Below are 12,277 nucleotides of genomic sequence, written 5' to 3'. Positions count from 1 at the left end.
TGCACTCCCTTTGGAGCATATGGCTCCTGGAACAATAATGGCTGTGTGTCTACAAATCACACAACAGAGGCAGAGCTGTAAAGAGCTGAAGACAATGAAAAACTAGAATTCCCATTTTGCCATTCAGCCTCTGTTCCATTTTCTCTTTTTATTTGACCTTGCTTGAATAATTAATGTGGGACTAGCAAGGAAATATCTAAGGAAACAATTTCAACATAATGCAATTATGGAAAAATCATTATTCAAACTTAATGTGTTTTCTATACAAAACATGGAATAATTGGCAATGTTGTACTAACCTCAACTAATTGGTCATGATGATGGGTTTGTGGACATTACCTCCTTTTGTTTTTTTGTGGGAGATTCTTCATTTTTTTATTAAAATAATATGAAATTTCTACAATTGCCTGGGAAATCATTGATGCTTTATTCTGTAGTTCCAGAGTAGCACAGAGATTAGCAAGTGTGGGACTGAATATTATTGTGTCATCTTCAGCTGGCTTAACAGAGTCTGGTTGGCTTGAGGACCAGCACACTTGTATTCTTATATCCAAGGAGCACTGCTGAGACAGCAGGGCAGATACAGAGTCCAAAACACACAAAGATCCCTTTTGGAGGAAAGCATATAAATGGTTGTTATGAGAGCTAAGTTATAAAAAGGCTGAGTGAAATATGGCATCACTAAAATGCATAGCAAAACTCAGTCTGATTTCTATGCTGCCAGAATTTAATTCTAATTCAGCAGAAGTTTCTAGAACGAAAGAAAAGGTCAGATACACAAACCTGCATAGGGCATGAATGTAATATATTTTAACCAAAGCTTACTTTTATTGACCTGATATTTTCTAAATTTTAACACAGACATAACTCTTTTCCTTGTATGCAGAAAATTGTGTTTGAAATATGTTTAGACAGTGTTGATGCCTTTCTATAGCTAATCAGAAATAACTTCTGAATCTGTGGAAAATTAAGCTGAAAACTTTGTAAGACAACTTTGAAATATTTCTAAATGAATGCATAAAGTTGGAGGCAAAATTGTTACTTTAAGAGCAGTAGTCCTGATCTTCTGACATCAGATGGAGGTAACCAAAAAATCCATAAATATACATTGCCACAATTCATTTTACCAGTTGGTCCTTCTAGCACACAGTATGAAACTGAATACTCAAGGAACAGGTAGCTATCAGATTAGTTATATCTAACATTTACTTTTCCACAAATGAATCTTTGTGATAATGTCCCTTTTAAGGGTTCACTAAGATGAACCTGATGTTATGCAGAAGGTTACAGTTGGCTTAATGTCCTTGTTCCCTTTCCAATCAAAGGGAGAAAAACAGAAAACAAAAGTTAGTCTCTTTTTTTAAAACAGGTAGATCATTGTTACGGAATATGCTGCAGTGTTTTTTAAATATTAACTTCTTATTTTTTAATACATACAAATACCTAACAAAATTAAAATCTTCTTGATAATTAGTCATTTGGGAGTAGAATAAAATATCACCACCATCAGAGGCACTACAAAACTCCTAGGGTCTTACCAGAAAGTCATGGGACAATTCAAAGTCTTTTCATCTTTAATGGACTAATTCAGATGTATCTGCACACAGAGGTTATGTTGTTCCATTGGGATTTGTCATTTCATGTTGTAGTATTGCTGCAACAAACTTTAAGCTACAGTACAAGCTCTTCAAAGCACACAGATCTTTTTCTTGTGTGGTTCTTGCCATTTATTTGGAGTGAATACTTCTGATCATAAACCCAAATGCTCCCATCAGGCATACAGTTATAAGTCTAAAATGATTCTTGCAAATGATTGCAAGAGCATGTCAGTGACTTACTTGCCCACAGGGAAGTCAGTCAAATTGTTCCCGAGATGGAATCCAACAGAGCTGAAGGAATTGAAATATTCAGAGTGAGATCTACAAATCCCCATTTCATTTTCACGAGTATTATGAAGATTTGTTTGACCCTTACTGAAGTATTTCCTGAGAGTATTTTATACTGCAGAACACTTTGTGGGTCTCATCTGCTTTGATGTACAGAGCATGCTGAAAAGAACCAGTCTTTGTAAGTCTTAGACTGGTGTTCTGTAGTTGTATCTTGCTAAACGCTTGCCTTCCTGCCAGAAGGAAGACCGCCACACCACATTAGTTATCCTTTTCCATAGGTGTTTATGCTGCCAGCTTCTCTCCTGTCTGTTCATAATTCAAGTTTATGTAAACGTAGAGAGAAAATATGTAAGCAAACTTGAATTTGTATTTCTAAAAATTAATGAATTCTTTAAAATTATCCCAATCTTTTACTCGGCAGGTGACTTCCGAACTTGCATGTCTCTTCCTTGAGATTGGCTTACCTAACACTTGCCAGAGTCAATCTGGGATCTTCCTGTAGGAGGCATTCTCTTTTGTACAGGAAAGAAAAGGGACTTAGCACTTTTCTTGCTTATTTTCTGATAATTACCACCATCACAAAAAAAAAAGCATACAATTATGGATTTGTAAAAGTAGATCTTCCAGTAAAGTGGAGATATGACAGGGAGAACAGAGAAGCGAACACTCACCAGGTTCAGAAGAAAATACACAAATGAGTCACTTCTTTCTAAACTCGCATCAAGCAACACAGGAGGTACTGAATATCCTCCTCTCTTTCTCTTCTTCCCCCCCCTCTCCCTAAAGCCATTGTAAAACACAACTGATGACTACAGGCAACTTTTGTTCCACATGCTGGTTTCCCAATAATACTCAAATTTAGCTTTCAGAATCTTAATTTTTATGGAATAAAATACTGCCGCTGTTTTCTACATACAAAATAGCAAAACATGCCAGAATTTTAAAGCATTTAATCAGTTGAAACAGAGTAATAGTAGGCTCTGTTTGCTGAAATTTCCTTAGAAGCAAATGGTAGTGACACAAATAAAGTCACTTCCAACCTCTCATTCTGTCTAATCTAATCTTCACTTTTATTTGATCACTATTGCCATGGTATCTGAGAAACAACCAAAAATCAAAAATAGGAATACTCCAACATCTGCCCCTCTTCTGACCTTCCCAGCGTTTATGTTGCTTAATTAAATTTCTGAAGAGTTTTCTGGGAGGAGTGACAAGAGCCATACTGAGAGAAAGGCAAATTGTAGAGGAACTCTTGCACTTAGTTCTGAGCTTAAGTGCTGTTCTCGCCTCCAAAGAGCTCCTACAAAGTTTGATTTTTCCAACATCATGTCCCTTAGATCCTGAATTCTTAAGAAACAATATTTTATTGCTACAGCTGTATTCTGTTTTATTCAGCTGTAGTGTATAAAGAAATGCAGCATTTCCCTCCCTTGCTGTTGTTACCTGAATATTTAGTGCAGACTTTCCTGTATGACTATCTCCTTGAATTCCTAAATTGTGCTGTTCTTTCCTTATTAACACTTACCTACACTAATTTACAGCTTCAAATTATAAGGGTTATTATGAAAGACTGCAAACAGTAAGGGCTCTCTACAGAAGTAGATAAAATCTTTGTTCTTCACATAAGCTGATACATAAACGCTGCTGCAAAATCCCTCTTCAGGCTCTGTGACGTTCACAGGCTGCTTGAACATGGACTGGAAGTAGGTCAGGCTTTTGTAATCTCATTTCTCAGATTTGGTTTGATCACACCAGAATTTCACAAGAGGAGGGTCTCTGCAGGAGCTAGGCAAGGTTTAATGAAGAGACATGCACGATGGAGAACTTAGACTTTGCGAGTTGATTTTACATAAATTGCTTTGTGCACAGGGACTTCAGGAATCCTGTGCTGCTACGTAAGTCAAACTTGCTTGTTTTTGCTGAGGTTGGCACATGTTGGCAATGTTTGTGAGATATTTGGGTAAATTATTTGGCCAGGACATTGGGGCCTCTTACTCACCTACACATGAGTTGCTGATGATTCTATCAACATTCTTGAGCTTCAACACTTGTATTGCACTTCTCCTGTTAAAATACTTTGGTTTTGATTAAACTAGCCATGCCAAGCTACCATCACAGGTCTCATTTCATAGAAAAGAAAACCAGTGCAACAAAGCATGTTTTGTCTGATACCACAAAATCTGTAAGAAGGCAGCTCTACTGAAAAGTAAGCAGGGTGATACTTGGTTAATCTTAAGAAAGTGATGTCAATTCTGAGAAGACAGAATAGACTTGCTTTTTGTTAGGATTAGCAAAAATTCAATAGCAGAGACAAATAAAGCTGTATGAATTACAACCTCTGCTGAGATACAGAGGAAGGATTTACCGGGTGATACGCTGTCATTAACTGCCCTTCATTCTGTTACCTTTGTAGACCATAATGACCTATGGATATTATATGTGACTATGCAGAACAGATTCATGTAGTATCTTGCAGCATCTTCAAAGATAGTAAACCTTCCAGCTGTCGTGCAGAGGGTTGACACAATTGTGCTAGTATTGCCAGAGAAGAAGTGTGGAAGGTGAAATCAAAAAGGAAGAAATGTGAAGAGTTTTAAGTTGGTTTCTTTTCTTTGCTAATCAATGATGACATCAGCCTAAGTCAAGGCAGGATTTTAAAGCGGTTTGTTTAAAGTGGTGCTGGTGATATTACACTGTGCATTACCTGAATGGGAAGGTTTTCATTTCATGCTCTCCATACTTGCAGCAGCATTATGATACCATAATCTGTCAAGGCTAAACTCTTTTTTTTATTGCTTTCCTTTCACAATCAAATGATTTTATGTATTAATTAAGGTATTTTGCAAAAATCATAAACATTAGCATATTGGTAATTTAAAAAGCAGTTACTAAATAAATGCTTATCATGCAGTGCACATGTTCCACTGTGCACTTGGCTTATGTTGATATTGCTGTTTCCATTTTTATTTCAGCTGAGTAAGAGAATTCTACCCAAAAACTTGCTTTCTAATCAGGTAGATGAGCAAGGATATTTAGGCACATAAATTGCAAAATTGATTAAGGTATGCAGCAATCCACCTACAGTCCCTAGTGTTTTTACTGCATGAATTTCCTGATCACTGCACATATAAAAACCTACAGAGCTAACTAGCTATTACATATGCAGAGAAAACTAATTTTCATGTACAACCATTGGTGTTTCTAGGGAATGTATTACATCTGAAGCTTTGAGAAATGTGGTCCTTTAAAAAATAATTTCAGACTTTAGTGTTTATGTTTTTAAAGCTAATTGGGGGATCTTGAAGCCAAATTCTCACTGGAATCAAATGGATGCCAAAATCCATATCGTCCTTTTGAAAAAGCTCATCTTCAGCAACTATTGATTTTAATAGCTGAAATAAGTAATCAGAGCAAAACTACTAATCAATAATTTTCATGAAAGTTATATCTACTAACTTATGTTTTCTATACAAATAGAACAGTATTGCTGTGACAAATCTCTGGTATTTGACTTGCTATAGCTAGAAATAATCTTATCTATCAGAACTCTATATTAACCAAATTATCATATTTTACTGCTTATTTTCAAGTGTAGGTTAGCTAACATTAAAGCTAATATCAAGACTGGGGTAATATTATTTCAAAGATCCCTGGTTACATGATAACAGTCTATGGCCTTGCTGACCTCTGTGATAAGATTCCTAGGCATCTCTTTTAATTTCATGCATTGAAAGGTAGACTATCAAGTTAAATAGGGCAAAATTATTAATAAATTCCTTCAGAAATGTTAAAAGTAACAGAATCAAAGTAAATCAGTTGGGTTTTACTATTGGAATAAAGGTCTGCATGATAATGTGCAAGCTTAGGGAAAACCTGTGTTCGTGTTCTTTGTTTGACAGGCTGGGCCTTGAATTCTCAACCATGATTATTCTGATTCCACAAGAAAAATCGTCCCAGTTCTAATGTAATTCCTTACAGTAAATTATTTTATTTCCTAAAAAAACAGGTTGTCAGTTTTTTAGGGAAGTTACACATTGCTAATACAGGTCTCGATGCTTACTGAAGATACTTCTTTTTAGTTATTTCTTTATGTCTAAAAGCATGCAGGTTTTATGAAATGTAGAATACCGAAAGGAACACAGAATCCATATTACATGGCATGTCCTGCTGTGGCCTTACTTTGCCAAAGAAATGTAGCAAAAATGTGCTGGTAATATCCTTTGTCTTCATTATAAGAATCTGTGTTACTACATTCTTTCTGATGTAAGGCCATTTACCTTGACTCCCAACTACATTTAATCTCATTACATTCACTGTCATTATAGCAACATCTTTATTCCACTTGAAAGACTTTAAAGCTCTGGAGGATGATATTACAGTAAGGGCAGAATATGCTTTATTGAATAGGGTCCTGTGTAAATTCCAGATATGATCATGCCATCCATTTTTATGAGCCTGCTCACATGATTCTGGGTTAATGCAGCAATTGTGATTCTTCCAGTTAAATACGGGGATGGAAAATCAGACGTGAATAAGCATCTTAAATATTTTGATATTGAAAGAACCAAAAAAGATGTATTGAAAGATCGTAATATAGATCTTGACTTAAAAAAGAATTTTTATATTTTTTCTGCAAAAGATGCTACAAAATGAAAACATGTATAAATACAAATGCTAATGTTAGAAATAAGAATAAATTAATTCCAAGACAGGAAATGACTTCACTGTAACTTGCCCTCGGTATTTCAAGGATCATACTAGTTTTTTGTAATCTTAATTAAAAAAAAAAAAATCTACAGTGCAGAGTTGAATAAACTTTACCCCTGGACAAAAAATAAATCTAGTTTTGGCTACTTGTCAAGGGATCAGCATTAAAATGGAAATTTTCAGACAAAATGCTTCAGAAAAATAAAAATCCAGAGAGGTTGGGATTTTCAAGTCTTGTACAGCTCATGGACAGCCTGTGGGGCTGTTGAACGTGTCCCAGACAGTCCTGAGAGGCCGCAGGACTCCCAGCAAGGTGGTAGTATACAAGAAGCTACTGTCATATTCTCTATCCGCCCAGCTCTCTTAGGCCTATGAAGTACATTTCTGAAAATGTACTTTGTGTTGGATTGCCTCTTTCATCTCCTATATTCTTGTAGGTGGTTGTATAGAATAGCAAGTACAAGGTACGCACAAAATTTCTTGGGGATCAGATAAACTACTTTCTTCATGACTTGCTCTACATAGTGAAATAAATAGCTATGTGAAATTAACGGGTCGTAAGATCTTTGTGAAAAAATAGTAAAAACTTCTTAGTGCATGTCTGAATAAAGGATTCTTGAAGTACTCGGCATGACCATGCTTATAAATAGACTTATCCAATAACTGAAGGGCAAGTTACTGGTTCTTGCCTTTGGTCAGTGATAACGTTGTATGATCTTGTCATTTATTATGGTAAATTTTATTAGGTGTGTTGTTATAGGCTACCCATAAAATTTTATGTACTAGTAGAAAACAAAATCATAGTTTATCAGATTATTTCTCTGCCTCTAACTATCCCAGATGGGTGAAAACAGAGATTTGTAAGGTATAGAACTTCTTAATGAATACAGACCTAGAGGGTGGTAACGTTAAAGATGATTCTGTCTGCTCTTTATCCTTTGAACCTGCAGCAACCAGCACTGATCCAGGGACTGACCCAAGGGAAGGGTACCAGTAAAAATTATTAGTTTCATTGAGGTGGCTACTAAAGATTTGATTTTTGCCTTGAGAAGGTCTACAAGATGTAAAGACTGGGTATGTCTTAGGCCCAGTCTAGTAAAAGATACATGCAGAATATCTTTTTTTTTTTCCCCCCCAGGGGTAAGCTTTCTGGTGTATTAGCTTAAGTAAATGTTCATGTCGCTAATTGGTTCAGATAATTTAGGTAAATGGTGTTCTATTGAAGATGACTTTAACTGCAAGATTAGTCATATGAACAGAAATAATTGCCTATCTAGCCATTTTGGTAACCTCTGCTATTCTCTTCTTTTTACTTCACTTTACAAAGCAACTTCATCGGGCCATAATAAACATTATTCATACACAGCCTGTAAGTCTTGCTTTAAAGGGGCATATAAATGATGAAAGGAGAGACAAGACAGGCAGGAAATAGGACTCAGTGAGGTTATAGATTCTTGCAGATTTTTCTTCCAAACTGTTATTCAGTAAAAAGATTTCCCCTTCCATCATGCCACAGAACCATACTTCCGTGCTACCCGTTCATGGCTGTTCCATGGCACAGTATCTTCATCATTTCTATTGAACTTGGGAGACATAAGATCAGGCTGACAGAGGGTTTCCTCACAAAAAGATTCATTGTTTTTTTTCACTTGAACAGAGTTTTCATTACTGAGGAACACAATCTAATTTCCACTTATACAATGGATGGGTCCCATAGTTCACAAAAATATATGGAGGGAAAAGGTGTCTTACAAACCTATCATTCCATCGTTGGTCTCTCAGAGTTTATCCCCAAATGAGTTCAACAAAATGCCATTTGTATTTCCTTTTTATACGTAATTCCATGCAGACATGTCTAGAAGCAACATTTGTCCCAGGGTGCACAGTCGAATGTTTCTACAAGACTGCATTCCTGGTGCAGTAACTGGACTCTCTGGAATCTCATCAAAATTATGGCTGCCTCCCCTATTACTACGCATTTTGATGGTCCTGAAAAATCTTTTCTGAATTGTTGTTTTCAGTAGTGTTTATATGCAGTAGTATTAAATTTCATATTTGCTAGTTATTTCATTAAACAGCTTTGCTCCATAATTAAGCTAATGACTTCATTGCTTTTCTCCTTTCTGATCAACCAGGAAAGCAATTTTTTTCTTGTATTCCCACTCAGATATGTTCTGTTTTCATCTAAAAATTAAGAGTTTTGATCCCATGTCTTTCTCTTCTGTATTAGAATTAGTCAGATCTAGTTTAATATTGGGAGTTACCAACTAATCCCTGTTTAGACATTTTTGTGTTCTAAAAGTGCTGCTTTTCATCACTCTACTAGCTATCAAATAGCAACAAGTTGGCTGGTTTTGCCACTAGCTCTCCATCATGCTGGGAAGTGTTCCTGTTGCAAAAGAATCCAGTAAGATCTGTTGGTTTAGTTCTAAAACTTGTATAGCTAAAAACAAATGGTTGATGTAATTTGCTCTTTTGGGAAGAGAAAACCTAAAAATTGCAGGTGTACAAACCTGTAGCAGAATCCTAGCAACAGTTAAATCTACAGAAAAAGCTTGACCTAATCTTATTTTTTCTCAGGCTTGCAGTCTGTGAATTTAATTATGTAGGAGTTGAAAAAGGAGACATACTAGACATTCCTAGTAGACATGCTTTGACTTAACCCTGACTGTTTTAAAGTATTCCAAAATTCATAATTCTGAAGGAGCATTTTTCTTAAAAAAAAAAAGGTAGATAAACATTCTTCAGAGAAAATGTTGGTAGAATTGGAATCTGAATTACTTGCTGGCACACAATTGTTCTCACTCCTCCTCCTAATTGGATTTTAATTCAGCAATCTGATAGATTTTACAAAACTAATCATTCGCTTTGATCCCATGAATACATTCTCCTTGAATACAGACAAAATCAATAGGAGAAAACAATTGATGAGAGGAAGAAAAACCATTTTCCTATGCTCTAAAAATGAAGCTGTCCATTGACAAATGGTAGCATATTCTACAATTGGCTTATATCATATCTCAAGGATAAAGATGCAGAAAAGACTTATGAGGGTCTCTCAGTGGAACACATCAGTATCTGGTGTCGGGGATGATTCAAGTTCACTTTGTCCTCCACCACCTTCTCATCAATTCTCTTAACTTTAGCTAGCTGCTGGAAACAGTTTTCTATTTGCCATTGATATGTGCAAGTTAATCGACACCATTAATCTGCATTCTAGATATCTGGAAAGTGTGTTCCCTACTACTAATACCATTTTTCCCATACACTTGGAAGCCTATGGACTGGCGCATGTATGATCTTATCTGTCATTACGATCTAATTTCTTTGTTATAGCAAACTGACTTAATCTTTACATTGTATAGGAAATGCTTGGGCTTTTCATAAAGGAAAAGGCTTGTTTAATTCAGCTGACTACTTTGGGTTTAATTGTGATCTAGATGATTTCCTAGAATTTACAGAGACATATCTATATCCCCACAGAACTGTGTTCTTATCGATTTACAAGCTTCCAGTAAAGTTTCAGCAGACATTGTAACCTTAACAATTGTAGTGCTAGTACAGGTTCAGGTAAACTTAAAGGTCTTAATTTTACTTTCGCCCACTCATTTGCTAGCAGCTTCTTAGCACCTATAATGAAAGAGGGTATTGCATTTACAACAGCATCAGTGTGGTTGTAGAGGTTTTTTAAGTTTTTCATCATAGCTATTTAATTGTTTAATGCTGTATCATGTGGTTAGTTCAGTGTGCGGACATTGACAGTAATGGCTTTGTTCTTGATTTTTCTTCCAAACTTGCCATTAAGTAGTGATTAACAGCATTTTTCCTCTGCCAAGCAGTAAATATTTGGGGCCTACCAAACCAGCTTCCCAGCAGAAGGAAAACCAGGAATATAGAAAGTCTCTCTATTCTAAATGTGGTTAATGTACACGTGATCCAGGGATACAGGTGCTATTAAGTAGAACTCTTCTACTTTAGGAATCTTAAGCCAACAATAATGCTCAATATTCAGACAGAAATTGTCTCAAAAACTGAGACCATGGATGAGACCAAGCTCTCCTGGCACTTCTGTGGTTCCTCTCTAACCATCACTACCTCAACAATGAAACCTCAGTATTGAAGACTGTATTCTTTTCAGAACTGGCACCTGAGGAAAAGAATTTAGAAAATTGCATCTAGCAGCATCTTTTGGGTACACTTACCAGAAAAATACATTTGCAGATCAGATTTATTAAGCATTAAATGGGGCTAAGTACATCTAGCCCTTCGTTAATTATGCTTGGTCATCCTGCTGTACTACAGAGAGGTTTGTTTTTTTTTTTTTTTTTACCTTCCATATACCTTTTGGGGCACGTATGTCATGATGCTGGTTGATAGCACTGATTCCAGTAGCTGAACTCTTTTGCTTACTTTTTGATAGCTCTGTGTTCAGGTATCCTGAACAGTAAGCACAGACCTCATCCATCTGTCTTTAAAGTCCATAAAAAATTTCCGTTGGAAATCTAGTTTGAGCCCTGAAACACATTGGCAGTTATGAAAATTATTCAGTCTTTCAGGAATCATCCAGTATTACTCGATACTCTACCAAATTATTTTTCCTACAAAATCTCTTTTCATCCTTTAGTTATTTTCATTATGGGTGTAGTCCCGAAATATAGCACATATAGGAAAGTCAGGCCTTTCTAACCTAAGGGGAAATGACTTGTAGTACAAAAAACAGGGGTACGATTTTGTTTCTTTACCCTGCTTCCTCACCTTTTCTAATTTACTAACCTTTTATTGAAGCTTAACAGAACAGCTGACAGTATGCAGCACTTTCTAGAGTCAGCGTTACAAAGAATGTTAAAGTTGCAAGGAAAGGGATTAACTAGAGCAAGTAAGGAACAAAACACAGAAACTGTAATTTCTTTTTTTAAGTGCTTATGTTTCATCAGATTGTTAGTTGTCATTCCCATGTGATTTAATGTCATTATAATTTCCATAATGCGTGATGCATTTTTTACACAGCATTTTCATTAGGTATCTTTCTTGCTTTCTTTGCCTGACCTACCACTTTGCCTCTGCTCAGATCTGTATAGATCTTCACTCCTCTAGCTTGTGGCTGTTGCCTTTTTAAGTCAAACTCCTGCCTTGTCTGTAGTGGGGCTGTACCTTCCCACTAGTGCAGAAAGTTGCCTCTGCTGGCTATGTAGAATGGCCCCAGGAGGAAGCATAATATTCAAAGCCTTGGCAGCGATACGGGGTGCCATGGCTAGCATGTACGTCAGGTAGTAGTAAGTGTGAGCCAGGACATTGCAAGGTTTTACTTGTTTGTGTTGAATCCCGGGTTTATCGGAAAAGTCTACAGAAGATGGAGATATGCTGCACATCACTCAGGAAGAACTTAGAAGTTACTTCAGTGATACCTTTCCTGACCTAATCCCTGACAGCATTTCCTAAAAGCGAACAGATGTGTAACAATTTGACTGTCTTAAAGGATGGAATACCAGCCCGTATATTCCTAATGGTCTGAACAAGCTGCAAAAACTTTTACAAAATCATCTTCAATTTTTTCACCAGAAATCTCTACCCAAGAGAAACCGTGTGGCTAAAACTCGCAGTGCTGCAGATATATTTTCTGCCTTGTTTCTTCTCAAAAGAGAAAAAAAGGATTAATTTCTCCAATTCTGTAGAAAAAATAA

Source organism: Phaethon aethereus (genome assembly GCF_964289735.1).
Source record: "Phaethon aethereus genome assembly, chromosome: 13".
NCBI classification, from domain to species: Eukaryota; Metazoa; Chordata; class Aves; order Phaethontiformes; family Phaethontidae; genus Phaethon; species Phaethon aethereus.
Note: the sequence above shows the minus strand (reverse complement) of the source record.